This window comes from Brachyhypopomus gauderio, chromosome 12, assembly GCF_052324685.1.
Source record: "Brachyhypopomus gauderio isolate BG-103 chromosome 12, BGAUD_0.2, whole genome shotgun sequence".
In the NCBI taxonomy this organism is placed as follows: Eukaryota; Metazoa; Chordata; class Actinopteri; order Gymnotiformes; family Hypopomidae; genus Brachyhypopomus; species Brachyhypopomus gauderio.
The window spans coordinates 13,651,759-13,677,013 of record NC_135222.1 but is presented as its reverse complement, the minus strand read 5'-3'; positions in this window follow the sequence as shown (position 1 = coordinate 13,677,013).

The window sequence follows — 25,255 nt, the reverse complement described above, 5'->3', positions numbered from 1 at the left end:
CAGTGGGATGTGAGGTCAGTGGGAAATGAGGTCAGTGGGATGTGAGGTCAGTGGGAAATGAGGTCAGTGGGATGTGAGGTCAGTGGTTTTCAGCCATGACTCTCATGTAATGGAGCAGTGACACATAACGGAGCAGGACAGGCAGACTGATCCATTCTCAGAATGACTAAAGGCTCCTCGGTAAGCTTTATGCCGCAGCCAAGCCCTCGTCCAGCAGAGCTCCACTAATACCCACAGTGACCTGTAGAGATGTCTGAACTCGGGCAACGCTGGGCATTCATGTTAGCAGCCAAAACCCGATCAGCACCTCCAGGCCTTCAGGCTTCAATGGCCTTTACCCACTGACCTTCAGGATTCCTGAAACACCAGCATAGAAAATCTTCTTGGACATGGCACTTGGTGAAACTCCCACTGGCTGTCCGAACAACAAAGTCTTCAAAACAAAGTGTATTTGAAAAGCACTTGAATGTTTTGTTTTTGCAATAAATGTCTGATATTTCACACAAATCATCTTTTATGTTGTTTATTGTATTTTTCCTCTCAAGTTGCAGTGCTGACTCTTCTTTCTAGCACTTTAGAGGAGTTTTGGACTAGAGTAGCTTTTGTGAACAGACATCTCTGCAAGTTAGTATGTCACTGTGGTTGAACATGGCTGCTAAACACCATGAAGGTAAGAGGAGGGGAAAGACCAAGTACGAAGGTCACGGGGTCAAGTTGAAGGGCGCACCCATCCTGTCACCCTTATGAATATGCGAGTGGCTCTAGGGAAGTGCGTCTGCCAACTGCTGTGAACGTCTTCTGCTTTCATCTGCACATGCAGCAATGCCTTCTGGGGAATCTTAAAGGATTCTGTGTTATTATTTGTTTCTTTCTTTGTTTTTTATTAGGCTCAGCAGGTTCCTTGAACTATTCTGAGGTGCTTTGGTGCTGAGTCATACTCCACAGTCAGAGCTGTAACTGTGTGAAGTGGAGAGGCTGAGGATGGTTCTGCGTTACGCCAGGCGTGTACAGGCTGATATCAGGTGTGTACATGTTGATACCAGGTGTGTAGAGGATGATATCAGGTGTGTACGGGCTGATATCAGGTGTGTACATGTTGATACCAGGTGTGTAGAGGATGATATCAGGTGTGTACAGGCTGATATCAGGTGTATAGAGGATGATATCAGGTGTGTACGGGCTGATATCAGGTGTGTACATGTTGATACCAGGTGTGTAGAGGATGATACCAGGTGTGTAAGAGCTGATATTAGGTGTGTACTGGTTCACATCAGGTGTGTACAGGTTAATATCAGGTGTGTATGAGCTGATACCAGGTGTGTACGGGCTGATACCAGGTGTGTACAGGTTGATACCAGGTGTGTACGGGCTGATAACAGGCATATTCGGGCTGATACCAGGTGTGTAAGAGCTGATATTAGGTGTGTACTGGTTGATACCAGGTGTGTTCAGATTGATACCAGGTGTGTATGGGCTGATACCAGGCGTGTACGGGCTGATACCAGGCATGTACAGTCTGATACCAGACATGAACAGGCTGATACCAGATGTGTACGGGCTGATACCAGGCGTGTACGGGCTGATACCAGGCATGTACAGTCTGATACCAGACATGAACGGGCTGATACCAGGTGTGTACGGGCTGATACCAGGCTGACCCTTACTGGTGCCCTGGCACAGACTTGCATTGGTGTACCAGCACTGCACGCCAAAGTCAAACTGATAGTGAAGTTTTTCAGCAATGATTCTGGGAGGACTGGAAGATGCTGGAGACCTTAGTTATGGCTTTGTCCAGTGGCTGTGATTCATTCTGATAGACGGCTTCAGCGTGCGTGTGTCCTCAGTCTGCCTGGCCTATCTCCCGCCAGTCACTGGGATGACAGGTCCTATCATGGTGGATGGTATCAGCACAGATCTCCATGACAGAGATGTTAAGTGTGAGACATTAGCACAGACATGACAGTCTGTCTTTGGCCAGCAGCTAATGAGGACGATGTCATAAATCAGGAGGCGGGTACCAGAAAACAACAGTAGTGACGAATCGCATCATCATTCTCTCATTCTCTCTTTCTCTGTCTCTCCTCTTTTCCTCTCTTACCTTTCTATCCCTCTCCTTTCTGCTTTCCTTCTATCTTTTTCTTTGTCCCTCTTCATTTTAATTCACTTCCCTTCCTTCCCCGATACTGTTTTTCTCTCTATCCTATTCTCTACCTCTCTTGCTCTCCCATTCTCACTCTCTCCTCTCCCATTATATCTTTCTCTCTCTCTATCCCCTTTCTCTCTCTCTCTCTCCCTCTGTCTTTCTCTCTGTCTCCTCTCTCTCTCTCTCTTTCTCTTTGTCCCCCTCCCTCTCTCCCCCTCTCTTTCTGTCTCTCTCTCTCTCTCTCTGTCTTTCTCTCTGTCTCCTCTCTCTCTCTCTCTCTCTCTCTCTCTCTCTCTGTCTTTCTCTCTGCCCCCCTCTCTCCCCATCTCTTTCTCTCTCTCTCTCTCTCTCTCTCTCTCTCTCTCTCTCTCTCTCTCTCTCTCTCTCTGTGGTGTGTAGAGATAAGTGCAGGCTGATCATTGTGAGGCATTGGTGAGGCTCCTCATCTCTCAGATGCTGATAATGAGTGAAAGCTTCTGCTCATTAAGCAGGCTTTTGTTTTATTTGCCCCCCCCCCTCTGTCTTCTTAAACACAGCCACAGGCAGATCTGTACTAAAGCTTCATTCCACTTCACGCCAAAAGAGGCACGCGCCCCTGGTCATAAGCAGAGAGAGAAAGACTTGTGTGCGGCAGGCAGATGGACTGATGTCTGAGCCTGGCGAGGTCAGCGGGGTCGCCATCGTGCCGCGCGAGAGCTTCCACCCGCTGTGTTGCCGCTCTGGTGGTGTGTAGGACAGCTTATATGGTGCCATGAACCTGGCACAGATTAGTCGATTTAATCAGAACTCCCCAAACCGTCACCACAGCTCAGACATCTCGCGTTTCCCATTGATCAGACCAAAGGAGGCTGCTGTGATGCCCATGCAACACACACGAGTATGAACGAGAGAGAGAGAGAGAGAGAGAGGGAGAGAGAGAGAGAGGATGAGGGAGAGAGGTAGGGAGAGATAGAGAGAGGGACAGAGAGGGAGAGGGGTATTTAGCAGCAGCACCACACTACATCTCTCAAGATACTGTTTGAATGCTCTGAATCTCAGGGAATTCCCTGAAGATGAGAGATAAGAGAGAGATAGTCTGCTGTTTCAGACTATGCAGAATACAGATATTGTTTATTATTGGTTCATGCTTGATGGCGGTTGTACTGAAGAAGGATATGCAGTGCCATCCACTTTGCATTGGTTCACCTCTGAACTCTGAACTGTGGTTTTGGCTGTAGAAAGCATTGCATGTGGTCACCATATAAGATTCTTTCTGAATTTCAGGATTAATCATCTGATTTGGAGCAGGAACCTGAGACAGGTTGGAACCTGCAGTCGTGCAATGCTGCTGCATGTGGAGTTTCCACTGGATAGAATGACTTACATGGAGTTAGACCATAAAGTAGAGCCCCCTCTGTCTGTTGTCCCTCTGTCTATCCCTCTGTCTCCCCTCCCTCCCTCTCTCATTTCCTCTCACATCCCTAACTGTCTGTCTGCCTCTATGAGTCTCATCTTTGTTCAGAGGCCTCTCTTCTTAAAACCACCTCTCCACTTCTTCTCTCATCCGCTTTCTTTAATCCCATCCTCCATCCCTCCTCAGCAGAAAGAAGTGGGCAGACTGAAGCCAGGGCTTCGGTCCTTGACAAACCAGATTGGAGGCGTAAGTCATCGTTCACGGCCGTGGCCCTGCCGCCCCTGCCTGTGTTCAACCCTGCCGCCCCTGCCTGCGTTCAACCCTGCTGCCCCTGCCTGTGTTCAGCCCTGCTGCCCCTGCCTGTGTTCAACCCTGCCGCCCCTGCCTGTGTTCAACCCTGCTGCCCCTGCCTGTGTTCAACCCTGCTGCCCCTGCCTGTGTTCAACCCTGCCGCCCCTGCCTGCGTTCAACCCTGCTGCCCCTGCCTGTGTTCAACCCTGCTGCCCCTGCCTGTGTTCAGCCCTGCTGCCCCTGCCTGTGTTCAACCCTGCCGCCCCTGCCTGTGTTCAACCCTGCTGCCCCTGCCTGTGTTCAACCCTGCTGCCCCTGCCTGTGTTCAACCCTGCTGCCCCTGCCTGTGTTCAACCCTGCTGCCCCTGCCTGTGTTCAACCCTGCTGCCCCTACACCTCACCTTCTACTTCAGCCTCGGGTGCACAGGCTGTGTGTGACCAATCAGAGCTTCACGATCAAACTCCACACTCTCCACCGCATCTACTGTGCATATCCACACCTCTCTCTCTCTCTCTCTCTCTCTCTCTGTCTCTCTCTCTCTCTCTTTCTCTCTCAATCTGTCTGGACTGAAGCTGAGGAATGTCTTTGGCCTCTATAATGATGAGCTACAGAACAGAGTGAGTAAAGCCTGCCTTCTCTAAATCCCCCCTCTCCCTCTCTTTAAATCTCTCTAAAAGGTTTGTCCTCTTGGGCAAAATAATATGGATAGAAGTGAAAGAATGTCAGGAGGAATTTTGTGGATTCTTGCCCGGGTTAAAATTGCTGTGAGGGGATCTTAAGGCCACCACTGTTCTGGTTCAGACTGGTTCACATGGCTCGGGTTCACGTGGCTCTTCCACTGCTAACTGTATATAATTTTGAACCATCTGATGTACAACAAATGAAAATTGCAAGTGTCAGGGAAGGTCTGCTTTGTGATTGATGGATCCTGTCAAGATGGAAATGTTTAATCACAGTTCTGTTTTTGCTGAGTGAATATTAAAGTAATAGAGAAGTTTCTTAATGTGGTTTCCAGCTGATGTAACTGCACAAAGTTTAGTGATCATTCATTGACATCTTACACCTGTCACAGAAGAGACATCTGTGGGGTAGAGACACGTGTCACAGAAGAGACACTTGTCATGGAAGAGACACCTGTCACATCAGAGACACCTGTGGGGTAGAGACACCTGTCACAGAAGAGACACCTGTCATGGAAGGAACACCTGTCACAGCAGAGACACCTGTGGGGTAGAGACACGTGTCACAGAAGAGACACCTGTCATGGAACAGACACCTGTCACAGAAGAGACACCTGTGGGGTAGAGACACGTGTCACAGAAGAGACACCTGTCATGGAACAGACACCTGTCACAGAAGAGACATCTGTGGGGAAGCAGGATGCAAACACAACTCATAAATAGAGGCAACTCATAATCACAGGCAATTCAAACAGACAAACACTGCATAAAAACACAAGCAATAGCATAGACATAACTCAAACACAGGCAGTCACATAGACATAAACAACTCAAACACAGGCAGTCACATAGATATAAACAACTCAAACACAGAGAGTTGTATGATAAACAACTCAGACATAAACAACTCAAACAGGCAGTCATATAGTCATAACTCAAACAAGCAATCAAATAAACATAAACAACTCAAACGCAGTTGCATAGGACACAGATATAACTCAGAAACATGCAGTCTCATATAAATTATTCATAATCTCTGCATACAACTCAAACAGGTGTGATGTGTGTGGTACGTTTGTGTTTTTGAAAGACAGGTGTGGCATGTGAGGTATGTTTAGATGTAAGAACGTTAAGGATTTACTGAAGACAGTTGATCAATTTAGCAAGGAGACCATAAAAAGAGAGTTACAGTAATCAATGAGGGAGAAAATGAAGGCATTTATCAGCATCCTGTGATCATTATCACCGAGGGTGAAGGCATACAATGTGGAGCTTTGATTAGTGACATAATGTAGGATTCAAAGGTGAGTGAAGAGTCCAAATACAGCAAATGTTCTTTATGACTTGGTCTTACCTAAATAGAACACCATCAACAGTGAGGAACACACTAAACAGTGAGGAGCACACTCAACAGTGAGGAACACCATCAACAGTGAGGAGCACACTAAACAGTGAGGAACACCATCAACAGTGAGGAGCACACTAAACAGCGAGGAACACCATCAACAGTGAGGAACACCATCAACAGTGAGGAGCACCCCCAACACTGAGGAACATCATCAACAGTGAGGAACACCCCCAACAGTGAGGAACATCATCAACAGTGAGGAACATCATCAACAGTGAGGAGCACCCCCAACAGTGAGGAGCACACTAAACAGTGAGGAACACCATCAACAGTGAGGAACACCATTAATAATGAGGAACACCATCAACAGTGAGGAACACCATCAACAGTGAGAAACACCATCAACAGTGAGGAGCACACTAAACAGTGAGGAACACCATCAACAGTGAGGAACACCACCAACAGTGAGGAGCACACTAAACAGTGAGAAACACCATCAACAGTGAGGAACACCCTCAACAGTGAGAAACACCATCAACAGTGAGGAATACCATCAACAGTGAGGAACACCCCCAACAGTGAGAAACACCATCAACAGTGAGGAACACCCTCAACAGTGAGGAACACCCCCAACAGTGAGGAGCACACTAAACAGTGAGGAACACCATCAACAGTGAGGAACACCCTCAACAGTGAGGAGCACACTAAACAGTGAGGAACACCATCAACAGTGAATAACACCATCAACAGTGAGGAACACCCTCAACAGTGAGGAATACCATCAACAGTGAGAAACACCATCAACAGTGAGGAACACCCTCAACAGTGAGAAACACCCTCAACAGTGAGGAACACCATCAACAGTGAGGAACACCCTCAACAGTGAGGAACACCCCCAACAGTGAGGAGCACACTAAACAGTGAGGAACACCATCAACAGTGAGGAACACCATTAATAGTGAGGAACACCATCAACAGTAAGGAACACCCTCAACAGTGAGGAACATCATCAACAGTGAGGAACACCCCCAACAGTGAGGAGCACACTAAACAGTGAGGAACACCATCAACAGTGAGGAACACCATCAACAGTGAGGAACACCCTCAACAGTGAAGAACATCATCAACAGTGAGGAACACCCCCAACAGTGAGGAGCACACCAAACAGTGAGGAACATCATCAACAGTGAGGAACACCATCAACAGTGAGGAACACCCTCAACAGTGAGGAACACCATTAACAGTGAGGAACACCACCAACAGTGAGGAGCACACTAAACAGTGAGGAACACCCTCAACAGTGAGAAACACCATCAACAGTGAGGAACACCCTCAACAGTGAAGAACACCCTCGACAGTGAGGAACACCACCAACAGTGAGGAGCACACTAAACAGTGAGGAACACGCCCAATAGTGAGGAACACCATCAACAGTGGGAAACACCATCAACAGTGAGGAACACCCTCAACAGTGAGGAATACCATCAACAGTGAGAAACACCCTCAACAGTGAGGAACACCCTCAACAGTGAGGAATACCATCAACAGTGAGAAACACCCTCAACAGTGAGGAACACCATCAACAGTGAGGAACACCATCAAAAGTGAGGAACACCCTCAACAGTGAGGAACACCATCAACAGTGAAGAACACCCTCAACAGTGACCTTAAAGGAACACCATCAACAGTGAGGAACACCCTCAACAGTGAGGAATACCATCAACAGTGAGAAACACCCTCAACAGTGAGAAACACCATCAACAGTGAGGAATACCATCAACAGTGAGGAACACCCCCAACAGTGAGAAACACCATCAACAGTGAGGAACACCCTCAACAGTGAGGAACACCATCAACAGTGAGGAACACCCCCAACAGTGAGGAGCACACTAAACAGTGAGGAACACCATCAACAGTGAGGAACACCATCAACAGTGAGGAACACCCTCAACAGTGAGGAGCACACTAAACAGTGAGGAACACCATCAACAGTGAAGAACACCATCAACAGTGAGGAACACCCTCAACAGTGAGGAATACCATCAACAGTGAGAAACAACATCAACAGTGAGGAACACCCTCAACAGTGAGAAACACCCTCAACAGTGAGGAACACCATCAACAGTGAGGAACACCCTCAACAGTGAGGAACACCCCCAACATTGAGGAGCACACTAAACAGTGAGGAACACCATCAACAGTGAGGAACACCATTAATAGTGAGGAACACCATCAACAGTAAGGAACACCCTCAACAGTGAGGAGCACACTAAACAGTGACGAACACCATCAACAGTGAGGAACACCATCAACAGTGAGGAACACCCTCAACAGTGAAGAACATCATCAACAGTGAGGAACACCCCCAACAGTGAGGAGCACACCAAACAGTGAGGAACATCATCAACAGTGAGGAACACCACCAACAGTGAGGAGCACACTAAACAGTGAGGAACACCCTCAACAGTGAGGAACACCATCAACAGTGAGGAACACCCTCAACAGTGAAGAACACCCTCGACAGTGAGGAACACCACCAACAGTGAGGAGCACACTAAACAGTGAGGAACACGCCCAATAGTGAGGAACACCATCAACAGTGAGAAACACCATCAACAGTGAGGAACACCCTCAACAGTGAGGAATACCATCAACAGTGAGAAACACCCTCAACAGTGAGGAACACCATCAACAGTGAGGAACACCATCAAAAGTGAGGAACACCCTCAACAGTGAGGAACACCATCAACAGTGAAGAACACCCTCAACAGTGACCTTAAAGGAACACCATCAACAGTGAGGAACACCCTCAACAGTGAGGAACACCATCAACAGTGAGGAACACCATCAACAGTGAGGAACACCCTCAACAGTGAAGAACATCATCAACAGTGAGGAACACCCCCGACAGTGAGGAGCACACCAAACAGTGAGGAACATCATCAACAGTGAGGAACACCATCAACAGTGAGGAACACCCTCAACAGTGAGGAACACCATTAACAGTGAGGAACACCACCAACAGTGAGGAGCACACTAAACAGTGAGGAACACCCTCAACAGTGAGGAACACCATCAACAGTGAGGAACACCCTCAACAGTGAAGAACACCCTCGACAGTGAGGAACACCACCAACAGTGAGGAGCACACTAAACAGTGAGGAACACGCCCAATAGTGAGGAACACCATCAACAGTGAGAAACACCATCAACAGTGAGGAACACCCTCAACAGTGAGGAATACCATCAACAGTGAGAAACACCCTCAACAGTGAGGAACACCATCAACAGTGAGGAACACCATCAAAAGTGAGGAACACCCTCAACAGTGAGGAACACCATCAACAGTGAAGAACACCCTCAACAGTGACCTTAAAGGAACACCATCAACAGTGAGGAACACCCTCAACAGTGAGGAATACCATCAACAGTGAGAAACACCCTCAACAGTGAGGAACACCCTCAACAGTGAGGAATACCATCAACAGTGAGAAACACCCTCAACAGTGAGGAACACCATCAACAGTGAGGAACACCATCAAAAGTGAGGAACACCCTCAACAGTGAGGAACACCATCAACAGTGAAGAACACCCTCAACAGTGACCTTAAAGGAACACCATCAACAGTGAGGAGCACACTAAACAGTGAGGAGCACCATCAACAGTGAGGAACACCCTCAACAGTGGCCTTAAAGGAAGAGTGGAGTAAAACTTCATGTTTATCAGCACTGAGTTTCAAGTAGTTCTTGTGTAGTTTTAGAACTGTGATATGTGAACTCAAAATTTGGGCAGAATCTGTGGAGAAGCAGTCCTAATATAAATCTGAATGTCATCTGCATAACAATGGAATTTAATGCCATGATGGGGCCTACCGGGAAATATATAAAATGAAAATAAAAGGATAAGGGCAGATCCCTGAGGTACTTCTTAAACTACAGAAGCAATGCATGATGTGTGTGAAGCTATCAAAATTAATAGTAAGTAAGTAAGATGTGACTGTAAACAAGTAAGCCAGATATTCCAGTGTTATAGTTTACAGTATCAAAGCTGCCATGATGTCCAAAAGGACCAAAATGTTTAGGCATGAATATCAGGTGAAAGCAGCGGATCACAGCAACACTTCAGAGATCAGACTTGGTAATGTGCAGAGTGCAACAACCAAACTAGAAGGACCCATACAAATGACTTCATGACAGAACAGCTTGAAGCTGTACATATGGGGGGGGAGGGGGGGGGGGGGTTGAAGAAGCTAACTGATGGTGCAAAACAAAGTTGTGGCCTGTGCCTTCAACTGTTTAGGATGTTTGAATAGCAAGAAGAACAGGCAGTATTTTAGAGCATCCTTGGACAGTACTTCAGAGCATCCTTGTGTTTGGAGTCTTGCTCAGTAAAGCGTAACCGATGAACAGTAAAGCCAGTTTTCTTGTGCAGGCACTCGAGATACCTGACTCTCGATCTCAGGGCTCTGATCTCTGAACAATGGGGAGGATGGAAGACCAAGGACCTGAGACACCAGCCCTGAGCAGAGAAACAGTATTGAGTTTTTCACAAATAGCGCAGTTGTTGTCTGAAGAGAGAAAGTATGAGTGATGATGGAGTTGTGCTCACAGAAATAAACATTTTAGGACAGGGTGCTCAGAAACATAACGAAATATGCTGAATACACAGCTAGTGTCAACATGAATATTCAAGTTACCCAGTAACATAACAGCAGTGCAGGTGGATGAGGCCACTGAGAGTAATTCATTCCACTCAGACACTGGATGGAGATTTTGGAGGACAATCAATCTACTGCAGTTCGCTCCTTTACACCTGTCAGATGAACGTATTTAAATGCAAGGAGTCACCATCTTGTAAATAGAAGCATGTCCAGGTTTTGCTAGGTGATCAGATCGTTGATGAGTGATGCCTTATTGGAGGGATAGAGGGAGCCTTCATCACACAAGGTAGATAATCACCATCACCACCACCATCATCATCATCATCATCATCATCATCACCACATCACACACACAAACACACACACACACACACACACACATGCATACATGTCTGCACACACACACACACATGCATACACATCTACACACACACACGCGCACACACACACACATACATATATGCATACACTTCTGACACACAAACACACGCACACACACACACCCATGCATACACTACTGCACACACACACACACACACACACACACACACACACACACAAACACACACACACCTCTGCACACACACACTGCGTGACTGCCTGAGATCTGCATCACACAGCAATCAACAGCAGTTGTTCTTGCTGCTGCTGTGACAGACCTGTGATGCAGTTACATTCATCCTCCACTCGTCATCTCCAGCAGCTCCTTACAGCAAACGCCAACCCAGTAGTTCACATTTTGAGGCTCATCATTGGCTTGAGGCTCATAGTGAATCATCTGGTTTGAGCCGTGTTTTTCTCTATGAATAGTTACATTGCTGTTAATATGTTGTTACGTTGGTGTTATTATGTTGTTACATTGATGTTATTATGCTGTTATTACTTTGTTATATTGCAGTTATGTTGTTACATTTAGTTGTGTTTAGTGTATTTTCATTTCATTGATTCTACAATTACAAATATGTAGGAGCTCACTCACGAAACTGTTGCCTGAGCAACGTGTGTCTTTGTTGCAGGTGCGTCAGTTTTAGAAAAGCTTTGAAGAACAGCTCCACCCGTCTCATTGTCAGAGCTCTAATTTTGTTGCTGGTAAAAAGAGCATGACGTGGGTGGTAAGCAGAGCGTAGAATCCCTGTTTCAGCACCAGAGACAGCAACTGCTGCCTAAAGAGAGAAACACACAGCTAAAGCAGCTAAAGACACTGACCGATTCCAGTACAATATTCAGTCGAGATCAATGAGACCAATAAAACCAACGATACCAATGAGACCAATGAGACCAATGACACCAATGACACCAATGAAACCAATGAAACCAATGAGACCAGAAAAAAACCAATGAGACCAATAAAACCAGTGAGACCAATGAAACCACCAAGACCAATGTGTATTGTGTGTTGTTGTTGTTTATTTATTTGTTTGAGGCTTGTTTGCATATCCACAGGTAATATCCAATCTTGTAGGCTTGTGGTAAAAGGTTTGGTGTGGACCACAAAAAAGAGAAATGCAAATCAAACTTGTCTTAGTGTCTTTAATTTTGCAAACATGCAATCTCTTATTCTGAAAAATTGTACTGACAAAACTAAATCACTAAATAATAATAATAAACTAAATATGAATATGCTCTTGCCAATAAAGCTTTCTAAATTATAATTGAAAGAGAGAGAGAGCACAGCGATCTTCTGTGAGTCCTGTGAGAGATTGTGGCAGTTTGGCAGAGCTGAGGCTATGGTGGATGACATTTGACAGCAGAGTCAGTAATGGGATGTGCAACATCTGTCAGCTCACATCAGTTGTAGGTGGCCAGCAATGGAAACCTGAGGGTTGTGGCAACATGGACAGTGTTTTGAACCTGAGCGATTCAGCACCTCAGACAGTGACTTGAACCTGAGCAATGCAGCACCGTCGACAGTGACACATACCTTAGCGCTTTGAGCCGTGGACTGCTAAGAACCATTAAGGTTCAGCACCTTGGACAGTGACACTGAAAAGGCAGACTGGATAGAAATATGACTGCTCCTGATGTGTACAGAGAGCAGAAGTGTCAGCATGTTGGTGATGTTAGTTATTTCTAAAGGCTGGGTGGTTTTATGATGTCATTATTCCCCTATAACAATGTCTGATTTGAAAGTGTTTCAACAAGAGGAAAGAAATGTGATATCACCTGTCCCTCAGCCATACACTGTCAACAGCATCCTGTTCATGATAGTAGCTGTTTCTTTCTTCTTCTTAACATCAAAAACATCAACACAGGCAAATAATAATGCAGACGCTGTCACACAAGATGATTTTAGAGAATGTTTGTAAAAAGGTATCAGTAAATATCAGGATAGTAGTATAGGTTTTGGAGGTATTCTTCATAATGGAACATGCTGTGGGTAAGTAAGAGAGAGAAGAGAGAATGAGAGAGAGAGAGACTAAGACAGAGAGGTAAAGAAAGTGTAAGGCAGAGAGAAAGACAGCAAGAGAGACAGGGGAAAAGACAGACAGAATGAAAGAGAAACAGACAGAGAGATAGAAAGAGAGTGAGTGGGTTGTACTGGAGTCCCTTGAGGATTCATTTCTTCTTCATCATCATCCATCATCCTCTCTAAACGTCTCCAGATTCTGAGCTGGTGCTCTGGCTTGTGCTGGTCAATGTGTCCTCTATCACCAGCCTCCAACGAATCAGGACAGAGCACACACACACACACACACACACACACACACACACACACACACACCTACACATACTCTCAGTTGATGTTTTAACAGGATTCAGGCCTGATACTCTGATTTACTGCCTCCCTATACCGATTACTCTTACCCGACTGTTACCATATGTTTGTGTGCCTTACACTCTGTCTCTTGCCTTACACAGTCCTATGAAAGTGTCCTTCTTCTCTGGTCTGCCATGGTTAGTGCTGTGAAGAAGGGTCTTTACATTCAGAGAGGGTCTCTGGCCGCTGGGAAAAGCCATCAGCAGAGTAGGCCTGAACACTGGGTGATATGGAGAAGAACATGCAACCATGAAAAGGTTCACGGTTCACATTAAGAAGGTGAGTTCTTAACCCTTTGATATAAAACCATCTAGACTCAAAAAAATATTTGAGCTGTAAATATAGTGTGTTACCAGTGTTAAGTCTTAAATGTAGCGTAGCTGGTCTCTGTGTCAGGTCAAGATGGTTCTTGTGTGTTGATGCACCTGTTGGCTGTTGAATCGTATGCGTTAGGTGTTAATACATGTTTGATTGGGGGTGGTGGTTGTCATCCACTGACCTCTGCATGTTCACTTTTATAAAATGTATATGTATAGCAGACTGTGGGTCTCAGAAATAACTTAACCAATGAATGGCAGACAGAGAAATTTCCAACAACATTTTCTATAATTGGCTTTCTTTATTATTTTTAACTTTATTATAATAAACTTTATTATTCAACACTTTATTTTAAACTTAAATAATGGGTCTGTGGTTGTAATAAGCTGCATGATTTATACCAGTACAGTTACCAGTACAGAGGAAACCTTCACAGAGGATACCAGCACAGAGGATACCAGCACAGAGGATACTAGCACAGAGGATACCAGCACAGAGGATAACAGCACAGAGGATACCAGCACAGAGGATAGCAGCACAGAGGATACTAGCACAGAGGATACCAGCACAGAGGATACTAGCACAGAGGATAGCAGCACAGAGGATACCAGCACAGAGGATACTAGCACAGAGGATAGCAGCACAGAGGATAGCAGCACAGAGGATACTAGCACAGAGGATACCAGCACAGAGGCTGCACCATGGCCAGTGTCAGGAAACACATACATGAAACTGAAACATGAAATCTCATTCCCCACACAATTTAATGCAATATTAGTCACCATGTAAAACAACAGCCCCAGTGTTTAACATGTAACTGGTTGGTTACATGTTTATATCACCGCTGCTGGTCTATATCACCGCTGCTGGTCTATATCGGCCCTGCTGGTCTATATCAGCCCTGCTGGTCTATATCAGCCTGGAAGATATCTGAATGCATCATCCTGGATTCTTCCCACTCTCCCCTGACAACAGTCATACCCCACAGTGCAGTATTAGCACTGATCATTCATCTAGGTGCAGAGGTTAGGGAGGTGTTAGCTTCAGGAAAATCATGCAGCAATTACAAGACAGATGTGGATTTTTACAGGACACAGTGAAAAAGACACAGGACAGTTCTGCTCCACACTCTTCACTCCTCAGTGCAGATTTACTACATTACTGTAATGAAACATCATAATGGACGTCTACTCTGCACAAGAAGGACATGGTCGTGTCAGCTATGTTACAAGGTCCGCCTATGGCCCACTTTGACTCTTCAGACCGTGTCATAGAAATTTCAAACTAAAATACATATTAAACAACGAATGACAACAAGACACTACTGTAGAAACTCTGGAAGAACTCTAGACTCTAGAGAGACATCCCATCATCTGTCTTGGTAAACACATCTCAAGAACATCTCAAGAAGACATTTTGATGTGGGTTTGGTGTCCCACTGGGATCTATTCATGGTCCAACATTATTGTTTACCTATCTGCCCCATTTTGCAAAACTAAATTTCAATAAGAAATTAACTTCCACAGCTATTCCAAACACACACAATGGAGTGTGTCTGTATCCATACCATAAAACTGCTGTGTTATGCACAGTGATGAAACAACAATTATGATTTGATTTGTGGTTTGAGGTGTCCAGCAGTGCCTTGTAATGGACAGTGGTGACCATCATGACCAGCTGTGCTGCAGATACAACTATCGATATAACACATTCACTTCTGTGTGATATTCCTGCTGTAAATCCCACACACACTTCGCTAAACTGTCAGTTTGCTGCGACTCTGCTGTTCTGAGCTTTTTTCTCGCTGATTTAACAGCTGCACGTCTTCGTTTCTCACTCTCTTCTCGGGTTTAGTCCTCGGTTATTTTAACACTATAAATGCTGTAACTGTTTGTCTGGCTGCTGGTCTTCATTCCTGTTGTTCCTTTTCTTCGTGCAGGGTACATATTGTACCTTCAGAGTTGTATCTTCTCTGTGTGTCTTTCTGTCGACACAAAAGCCTTTTACCCACATCAGCACACTGTTCAGCGTGGCTGGGTATCTGCATCACCTCACCGGCCTGCCTGCGTCCAGCAACCATGACCGCCCTGCCATCAGCAGAGCCCCAGGGGAGAGGCTGGGCGGGTCGGTCTAGATCAGAGCCGGGCTTCTACACTTCACGGGCAGGCTGGAGTCAGGTAGGTGAGGGCACAGACTTCACCTCGCGTGTTGATCAAGCCACTAGTGTATAAAAGCATGGAGACACTCTCCAACAGGACGACTGCTCCCATATGAACTACAATCCCCAAAAAGCGAATGGACTACAATTCCCTGGAGGCCAGAGCACTGCTGCTGCCTGGATCTGTCAGACTGGTTCATCTGTCTCTGAGAGAGCCTGCTGGAACAACCACATGATGGTGCATTATTTCCAAATGGAGATGAGCATGAAAGGAGAACACCAGAGGAGAGAAAGTATTTATTATTAAGGTCAGAAAGATGGGCAAAGAAGAGACAAAGGAAGAGTGGAAAAGAAAGGGAGGATAGAGGGGGAGGGGAGGAGAGAGAGGGATAGAGATGGAGATGGAAGGAGACAGCAAGGGAGGGAGACAGAGAGAGAGAGATAGGGAGACAGGGATGGAGACAGAAAGATAGGGAGGGAGAGAGGGAGGGAGGGAAAGAAGGAGACAGAGATATAGGGATGGAGGGAGGGAGGGAGGGAAACCGGGAGAGAGGGAGGGCACAAGAGGACACGTTAAATGAAGCAGGATGGGTCCATGTATCTGGGTGCTTCCTGGAATGATAAATTGTGCAGACAGGCTCACAGTGCAGGGCTGTAAAAGTGCTGACTGATCCGAACAGGAATGACGAGGGGAAATTCCGCATTTGCCCAGAACAGAACCGGAGGTCGGCTTGGGGGTTCATGGGGTTTAAAGGTGAGTTTCTTTCCTCACTCAGCACTACAGAGGTCACAGAAACACCCACAGCTTGTGTTTATTCCCTCTGTACATCGAGCCGTCCCTATGGCAACAAGCCCCCCCCCCAGTTCCCATTTACAGCTTGTGTTATCAGTTACCAAACAAAATACATTCAGAAAAAGTGCAAATATTTGTGTATATAAGTGGTTTTTGGTACAGAATTGCTATGGTTGTCTTGAGATTGTGGGATTTGTGAACATATGTGTGGGCATATGTGTGTGTGGAAGAGTGATATTTAGAGCTCCACCACTTTACTCTGACAGTAAGCTCACAGCACCTTTATCCTAGAGCTCAAACACATGTGTGATTGAGGGCAGGGCTTTTCCACAACAGAGCTGCTATCATTTAAGATCGCCATGCCAACATGGAGGGCACCCAATCGATGAGGCATATTTACTACACTAAACAAACACACTAGGACACAAAAGAGAGGAAGCCAGTCAATGGCAGTTCAAGGGTAGAGGTAACCCTAACTATAACCCCTAACCATAACTCTAACCCCTAACCCTAACCCTAACTCTAACCCCTAACCCTAACACTCACCATAACTCTAACCCCTAACCCTGGCAGGTATGAACCTGTAGAGATTCACAAGGAATATAAGAGACATACACCTTATGTTGAGTATGTATAGATACATTGAGCTAGACCAAAGAGTATACACAGTATTACACCACTACACTAATAAGGACATTTACCAAAAGTGGACCGCTACACAGACAGACTTTCTAAATACAAGAACATAAACTAGAGCAGAGATTCACAAAGCAGAATTTAATAAAGACGGGGATTAGAAAGAGAAGAGTTTACAAACTAAAGAACAGGAATTGTAGCATAGAATTAGAAGAATAACAAAACCGCTACATCCTCAAAGATAAACACTGTCCCACAACGGAACCACGGACACAAGGAGCATGAAGGGAAACTAACCAGACTATGAGACACGGGGGGTGAACAAACCAAAGGGAAACTGTGGCTGACAGGTAGGGTCAGAGCCAGACGTGAGAGACTGAACTGTGTTTATATCAACCACATGTTTTTTTGACCCATGTGTAAGATCTTTTGTCTGTCTATGTGTGAGCATCTAAACCGTGTGCGTATTTCATCTGTGCTTGTCTGAATTGTGTATGAATCTCAACTGTGTGTGTGTCAGAACCATGAGCATCTGACCCTTGTGTGGGTCTGAACCTTGTGTGTCTGATCTGTATGTATCTGTCTGAACATTGTGTGTCTGATCCGTGTGTATCTGAACCATGTGAGCATACGAATGTCTGGACTGTATTTCTGAACAATGCGTGTGTGTGAACCATGTTTCTGTCGGAACGGTGCGTGGGTCTGATCCATGTGAATATGTACCCTGTGAGCATCTGAGCCATGTAAATGCCTGGGCAACTTCTGAGTGTCTGGGCAGCTGCCTTCTGAGTTTGTCTGATGGCATCGTGTCTTGTTGTCTCAGCAGCCCGGTCATGTGCATGGTCACGTGGCAGTTCACAGGTGTGGCTTCCTACCAAGAAGGACCCCGAACACTATTGTAGGCACCATGCGGTGTTCCTCAGCTCCAGAAGAGGTGAGATGATGAACGGACGAATACAGGAGAGCTGCGAGTTTGGCTGCCCGTTCTGTGCACGAGGCGATGACACCTGGTCCCCAGCAGACGGGAGCACAGCGCTGCTCCATGCTTCCTTGAGATTAAAGATCAGAAATCAGATCCCTCATGCAGTCTGCATTTGCTCACTGTGAGTGACAAATAACAATTTCAGTTATTGTTCCCCCCCCCCACTAACCCCCACTAACGCCCACTAACCCCCACTAACCCCCACTAACGCCCACTAACCCCCACTAACCCCCACTAACCCCCACTAACCCCCACTAAAGCCCACTAACCCCCACTAACCCCCACTAACGCCCACTAACCCCCACTAACGCCCACTAAAGCCCACTAACCCCCACTAACCCCCACTAAAAGGAGTTGCTCCCCTCACATCAGGGAGTCACGCTGATCCACAGCTCTTTACATGTTTGACATCAGAGTGTGCCCTGCTACCCAAACCCACAGTATTGGTGTCATAAGTACTTTGCTCTACCAGGTGAGCTACAGGTAGCACAAAGGGCTCCACTGAAAATCAATGAGGCATAAGAAATCTGAACCACACAGACACTGTTGGGTTTCTAGGATGGTCTTCTAACTCAGAAATGTGAGATCAGGCATCATGTGCTGGAGGGAGACCCACAGCGAGGGGGTATGGCTACGGACATAAATGGTGCAGATACAAAAGAAGAAGAAGAAGAAGAAAAAGATGAAGAAGAAAAAGAAGATGATGATGATGAAGGAGAAGATGATGAAGAAGAAGGAGAAAAAGAAGAAGAAGAAGGAGAAAAAGATGGAGAAGAAGAAGATGATGATGATGAAGATGATGATGAAGAAGGAGAAGATGATGAAGAAGAGGAAGAAGAAGAAGGACAAGAAGAAGATGAAGAAAAAGGAGAAGAAGAAGATGAAGAAGAAGATGAAGAAGCCTTTCACATGCCCACCAGTTCTCCGGATTCCTTATCTCGACTCGTGATCTCTGCAGTGCGTTCCGCGAAGTCTTCCTCTTCAGAGAGTCTTCCTCTTCCCAGTTGTCCATTCTGAAGGGTTGTCTGATCATCCCCTCAGAAATGTCATGAATGAGGGAGGGAGTTGTAGGCTTTGAACTGCGCCCCCTGGTGGGCTGTGATGTCCAAAATCTATATATATATTTATTTTATTTATTTTTTTTTTTCATAAAAATCCCCCTGATTGTGTGTGATATCTGTGCATAAGGACGTGAATATCTCCCTAATGAGATAACACAGAATACAGCATGACTAATTACTCCTGCAGGTTAGGCTTTAAAAGAATCCATGAATAAAAACCAATAATGATAGCAAGTCCTTGGTCTGAAGCCGCTATTCATAAATTGTGTTTACATTTTTATCATGAATTATGCATTGGTCATTAACGACCTTTCTCAAGCTCTTCTCTGTGTGCGGGATAGGCCGTGTGTTCTCCATTTAGGGAGAACCAACCACACCACCACACCAGCAACCACAGTCCTCAGAAACAGCCTGTCATTGGATGCTGAGAGAATCGTTCCCGTCTCTGGATGTCCAGTGTGTGTCGTTCACATCTCTGGCCTCCATCTACACTTTACACTTTTTAATTTGGGTTTGGCCAGTGTTTACACCTCACCATCACCTTATTGCATCCCCTCTGCCTATTAATTTCCTACTAATTTCTACGGTTCGCACGCACACACACATACACACACACACACACACACACACCCTGTTGAGCTCATACACACACACATTTTGTTCTTACACACACTATGTTTTGTTTATACACACACATGATGCTTGCCTCATGCACACCGTGCTCAGCTCCAGGTACAGAGGCAATATGAGTGTGTGTGTGTGTGAGTGTGTGAGGGGGAGAGGGGGATAGAGAGAGAGAGGGGAGAGAGAAAGAGAGAGAGCAGGAGAGACAGAGGGAAAAGAGAGGGGGAGAGAGAGGAAGAGAGAGAGAGGGAGAGGGTGGGAGAAGGGAAGAGTGGTGGAGAGAGGAGAATGATAGAGGGAAAGAGTGAAAGGGAGAGAGAGAGAAAGAGAGGAGAGAGAGAGAGGGGGAAGCCGCTGTAATGCGGGGGTGAGTCTGTGTCGGGGGATTCTGATTGGTAATAAAGCCGCCCAAGTCTCAATTCCAAGCGATTATGCCCAAGCCGCCATGCCTGTCTCTCTCATCCCTCCTGATGGAGACCTCCATGCCTGTCTCTCTCTCATCCCTCCTGATGGAGACCTCCATGCCTGTCTCTCTCTCATCCCTCCTGATGGAGACCTCCATGCCTGTCTCTCTCTCATCCCTCCTGATGGAGACCTCCATGCCTGTCTCTCTCTCATCCCTCCTGATGGAGACCTCCATGCCTGTCTCTCTCTCATCCCTCCTGATGGAGGCCTCCATGCCTGTCTCTCTCTCATCCCTCCTACAGACCACCACCCACTGGAAACAACATCCTCGAGGTCTGGGAATTCTGGAATTCCACTTTTGACTTTCTAAATTGATTATGGCTTTCTCTCTACGGTGGCCAGTGGGTGGGTCTGGGAGGTGGGCGGGGCTTTGTGGTAGGGTTTCCTGACTGCTGCTCTCCCCAGCGGCAGGCTGTGTGATTGCTGCCTGTGTGGGCAGACACAGCTCTGCTCAGGGCTCCCCTCTGGAAATGAGACCTCGTGGAGTCGTGACTCTTCACGTTGTTTTCGTTTGCCTCCGATGACGTGCGGCCTGTGGGCGGGACCCGAGGGGTCTGGGGGTGTGGGATGTGAGGGAGGAATGGCCCTCACTAAGATATCCAGCCTGGAGACACAATCACAATTGTGGCTGTGCACTGACAGGCCTGTGTGTGTATGGATGTGTTAGAGTGTGCTCTGGAAGGTCTGTGTGTGTTCGAGTGTGTAAGAGTGTGTTTTGGAAGGTCTGTGTGTGTTCGAGTGTGTAAGAGTGTGTTTTGGAAAGTATGTGTGTATAAGAGTTCTGGAGTGTGTGTTATGTATGTGTAAGAATGGGTTAGAGTGTATAAAGGCCTGTGTGTGTAAAAGTGCTCTGGAAGGACTGTGTGTGTAAGAGTGTGTACTGTGTGGGGAGACTGTGTGGGGAGACTGTGTGGGGAGACTGTGTGGAGAGACTGTGTGGGGAGACTGTGTGGAGACTGTGTGGAGAGACTGTGTGGAGAGACTGTGTGGAGACTGTGTGGAGAGACTGTGTGGGGAGACTGTGTGGAGACTGTGTGGAGAGACTGTGTGGGGAGACTGTGTGGAGAGACTGTGTGGAGACTGTGTGGAGAGACTGTGTGGAGAGACTGTGGGGAGACTGTGTGGAGAGACTGTGTGGAGAGACTGTGGGGAGACTGTGTGGAGAGACTGTGGGGAGAGACTGTGGAGAGACTGTGTGGAGAGACTGTGGGGAAACTGTGTGGAGAGACTGTGTGGGGAGACTGTGTGGAGAGACTGTGGGGAGACTGTGTGGGGAGACTGTGTGGAGAGACTGTGGGGAGACTGTGTGGAGAGACTGTGGGGAGAGACTGTGGAGAGACTGTGTGGAGAGACTGTGGGGAGAGACTGTGGAGAGACTGTGTGGAGAGACTGTGTGGGGAGACTGTGTGGAGAGACTGTGTGGAGACTGTGTGGAGAGACTGTGTGGAGAGACTGTGTGGAGACTGTGTGGGGAGACTGTGTGGAGAGACTGTGGGGAGACTGTGTGGAGAGACTGTGTGGGGAGACTGTGTAGAGAAACTGTGTGAAGAAGAGCAGATTGTGTTCTCGCACATCTCTTTGCTTGCTGGAAATGGCACATTTCTTCTTCTGTCTTTCTGGGTCTTTGTGTCAGTCAAGGTACAACAAACAATAAGACTTTTAAAGATTTTAAATAGCAGATTTAGCAGCAGTAAAAGCCTTTTCTCCATCTGACCTGAATTCACAATCTTCTATTTATACTTTCTTGAGACTATGGTTTTTTTCATTTTGTCTTTTGTGAGTCCAACTTTCAGTTATTCTCTCCATCTCTCTCACTCTCATCCCCTCCTCTTTCTCCCACTCTGTCTCATCCCCCTCTCCCTCTCTCCAAATGGATGAGCCCAGTGAGACCAATCTGATTTCCCCCTAACTGTAGCTTTGGAAGATTCCTCCAAACTTCAGGAGCAGAACTCATTTCTCCCCCAGAAGTTCTTCTATAACACAGTTACACACTCACTCATTTGTGTACACACCCATACACACACACAAACACACTCAAATACTCTCACACTCACATGATCAAATGAAGAGGGAGGAGTTTACATATAATCACACAGAGAGGGTGGAGTTTACATTTGATCATACAGAGAGGACAGAGTTTACATATGATCACACATGAGTTTCTCTATTCTCTTTGTCTAAAGGTCTTCATACCTCCATATACCTCATACCTCATATTTCATACCTCCAATAATACAAAGAAGTAATTTTTAAAACACTTTAAAACACTATCTTTCAGAAGATAGTTCAGTCTCATTCAGGTGATCACCAATAACCTGCATGAGTCCAGATCCGTACTTCATTAAGAATGAGGGTGGAGCTAAGACAGGGTGATCACCTGATCAGTACTTCATTAAGAATGTGAGCGGAGCTAAGACAGGGTGATCACCTGATCAGTACTTCATTAAGAATGAGGGCGGAGCTAAGACAGGGTGATCACCTGATCAGTACTTCATTAAGAATGAGGGCGGAGCTAAGACAGGGTGATCACCTGATCAGTACTTCATTAAGAATGAGGGCGGAGCTAAGACAGGGTGATCACCTGATCAGTACTTCATTAAGAATGAGGGCGGAGCTAAGACAGGGTGATCACCTGATCAGTACTTCATTAAGAATGAGGGCAAAGCTAAGAAAGGGTGATCACCTTCATTAAGAATGAGAGTGGGTGCAGTGTGTGTGTGAGAGAGAGATGTTCTCCAGAAGGACCATGAACCCTCTCCCATGCTGAAGCCATGCCGAGGGTTGAACACAGATCATGGACATGCTCATTAGTCACCTTCACCTTCTGCAAAGTTAAAGTATTTATTTAACGCTCTTTACAACAGCAGCGGTCACAAAGCACCATTGCAGACGTGAAGGCCCGTCCCTGCAGGGCACGATCTAGAGTTACTGTCTTTTCTATTCTTAATTGAATCTATATTCAGTACTGCAGCGGTAAGAAAGAAAGTGTAATTTATATGAGTAATAAGAGAGAAAGAGATAGAGAGAAAGTGAGAGAGTGAGAGAGAGAGAGAGAGAGTGTGTCTGTGTGTGTGTGTGTGTGTGTGTGTGTGTGTGTGTGTGTGTGTGTGTGTGTTTGTGTGTGTGTGTGTGTGTGTGTGTGTAGGAGACAGTGGTGCTTCCTGCAGTTTGACACAGAGCACACTGATAGGCATTTAAAAAGCAGGTCTCTAGATACAGTGTTTATACATCTCAGTGAAATAAGTATCAGTATGATGGGTTAGATTGGATTGGTACTTCCAAAACAAATTCTGCCAAATGTGCTTGATCAGGGATTCAGCCCGGTACCTGAAAAACAAGATAAAATCAGTTTTGGCACGTAAGCATAGCTTACTCAACACTCTTTCTCTCTCTCTTACACACACACACACACACACGCACGCACGCACACACACACACACACACACACACACACACACACACACACACACACACACACACACATATATGCTCATCCTCTCTTCCTCACACACACACACATTTAACAGAACCTGAGGGGATGCTTCTCTGTTGAAACACAAAAGGCATCTGCACAGCAAATCTTGAGTGTTAGCTGGGAAGATAAAACAAAGGGGATAAAATTAAAGGGAGAGACAGGAAGAGAGAAGGAGAGGGATGGGGATACAGAAAGAGAGATATATAGAGAAGCAGATACAGAGGGAATGATTCAGAGAGAGACCCAGAGAAAGAGAAAATGCACCCAGAGCACGTGTTTTGCACTGACTAGCACACACACTGCTCTTCAGGGGAAGAGTTGAGAACAATAAGGAGAGAAGAGGCCCGTTTGCCTCAAATCCAAATGTCCCCTCTGCCATGTAGCCTCAGTGCCCTCTAGTGGTTGAATCTCATAACTGCACTCTCTAGGTCAACTGCAGTGCTGTGCTCTCACACTGAGTGAATATTCCTCCCTGTACTGTTGATGTAAGATTGGTTATGCTGAACCGTGGTGTGATGAATTATTGTATCAAATCATTTGTAATTCCAAGCAGCTGGGGTTGATGGGGTTGAGTGGGGGTGAGGGGGTATATACCACTGAGTGGGGGTGGGGGGGTATATACCACTGAGTGGGGGTGATGGGGTATATACCACTGAGTAGGGGTGATGGGGTATATACCACTGAGTGGGGGTTATGGGGTATATACCACTGAGTGGGGGTGAGGGGGTATATACCACTGAGTGGGGGTGAGGGGGTATATACCACTGAGTGGGGGTGAGGGGGATATATACCACTGAGTGGGGGTGAGGGGGTATATACCACTGAGTGGGGGCGATGGGGTATATACCACTGAGTGGAGGTGATGGGGTGTATACCACTGAGTGGCACAGAGAGGATTTTACTGTAGTAAAAGAATAACTACAGTATATGAATAGTAATACTGATCAAGTTTGAATATTCATTATTTACAGAACATCCAAAAAGTAATGTTATGGCTTATGGAAAAAATAACATATAAGATTCACAATATATATATATATATATATATTGTTTCCCATATCCAGCACTCTGAGGCACTAAGTGTAAATAGAGGACTAGTGAGCATCAGAGCTGCTAACCAGGATGAAACAAGCAAGATCCAGTAGAACACCAGGAGGAAGGCCCTCAGACAGCAGGAACACCAGGAGGAAGGCCCTCAGACAGCAGGAACACCAGGAGGTACAGAGGTAGTCCCAAAGTGGGACATTCTCCTGAAAGTGGTGGAGCACAACCAAGCTAAGATCCTGTGGGATGCCCAGACACAAATGTAAAAATATTAATGAATAACCAAGAGGACATTGTGGTGATGGACAAACAGCAAAAGGGACTGTAGTGATAGATGTGGTAATAGATGTAGTGATAGATATAGAGATAGATGTGGGGATAGATGTAGTGATGGATGTAGAGATAGATGTGGGGATAGATGTAA